The sequence below is a fragment of the Amphimedon queenslandica genome, unplaced genomic scaffold (genome assembly GCF_000090795.2).
Source record: "Amphimedon queenslandica unplaced genomic scaffold, v1.1 AMPQUscaffold_11717, whole genome shotgun sequence".
NCBI classification, from domain to species: Eukaryota; Metazoa; Porifera; class Demospongiae; order Haplosclerida; family Niphatidae; genus Amphimedon; species Amphimedon queenslandica.
The window spans coordinates 10,049-11,497 of record NW_003548041.1 but is presented as its reverse complement, the minus strand read 5'-3'; the positions used below and the strand labels follow the sequence as shown (position 1 = coordinate 11,497).

At 33.2% G+C, this 1,449-nt stretch overlaps 1 long non-coding RNA gene across 1 annotated transcript; it reads left to right on the top strand.

The window, feature by feature from the left end:
• The first annotated feature begins 814 nt into the window (after positions 1-814).
• LOC109588995 (uncharacterized) lies at positions 815-1,305 on the top strand. Its single transcript, XR_002188463.1, has 3 exons — positions 815-1,066; positions 1,130-1,230; positions 1,285-1,305. It is a non-coding gene; the product is annotated as an uncharacterized LOC109588995 (long non-coding RNA).
• Positions 1,306-1,449: the final 144 nt, after the last annotated feature.

Below are 1,449 nucleotides of genomic sequence, written 5' to 3'. Positions count from 1 at the left end.
ATTATTATTATTGTTGTTGTTGTTGTTGTTATTGTTACTATAGTTGTTGTTGTTATTTTTTATTATTATAGACTTTAGATGGTCTTCCAACAGCCCAGACTTGTTTCTTCCAGTTAAGATTACCTCCCTACTCCTCCCAGGCTGTGTTAGCTGAGAGATTACGTTATGCCATTAGACACTGTCGCTCCATTGATATGGACAACTACATGCTGAGGAGAAACAACAGTATGGTGTCTGGAGGGGAAATTGATTCAGATTATTCTGATTATTATTATGACGATGATGACGACGATGACGATGATGATGATGACATTTACGATTAAGAAATCTGTATTTAATTATTTTTTTAGTTTGTTTTATTTATTAGCAGCATTTTATCTTAAGAGCCTTCAAAATTTTAACCAATTATTATGACTAAAATAACTATTATTATGTAATAATTATTATTGTTACATAGTTATAACACTATAGCTATTATTAGATTTATTTATATAATTATTATTCACTGTAATTGTGTTAAGCATGGTTTTTAGCCCAACAAAATTTTAATAAATAACAACAAATAAAACAATCAATAAATCAATGAATAAATATAATATTTATTCGTTGGAGGAGGTGAGGCTGTTGTCAGTTGCTAGATTATTTCATAGCCAAGTGGCCCAAGTCGTACTATAAAAATTAGTTTTCTTAAAAAACAGCAAGTGCTTTGGAACTATCATTAATCTACATCTAGATAGTCCAGTAAGTCCACCCAGCTAGATCTAAATAAAATTAGTTTGAAAATCTAATTTTTAACATGTCTTATGTTCCTGTGTAGGTGTGTAGTACCCAATGATGTACAAGGTGTTCAAAGACTAGACCACATTATAACATGGATATTGGATCATCCTGATGCTGTGGCTGAAGAGAACGAGAGAAGAGCACAAGAAGAGAGAGAGGAGGAGGCAAGAAGGGCAGCAGCGAGGCAAGGAGAGCAGAAGAAGCAGCCAGACAAGAAGAGATGAATAGGAACCAACAGCAACAATCACAAACCACTGCAGCACAAGAATTCCTTTCTTCATTTGGCGTAAGTTACACATGTACATGTACATGTACTGTATATTGTTTTATATTTTTCTATTTATTTTAGAATTTATTTTGATGATGATGACGATGAAGCAGAAACTGCCCCACTTTCTAGCATTGACCACGCCCCTCTCATTCTAGGAGGACCTAGCCACACTGATGAAGGTAACAATCCTGTACATGTACATGTATCTGTATCATTATTTTTATTATTTTTAGTTCCTAATATAAGTTTGGCTGTAGTGTTGTGCAGTACTCTATTTTCTGTTTTAGTTCTAGTTTTAGTTCTACCAACTACTCCATTTCTAGTTTTAGTTCTAGTTTTGGTTTTACCAGTACTCCATTTCTAGTTTTAGTTTTAGTTTTAGTTTTACCAGTACTCCA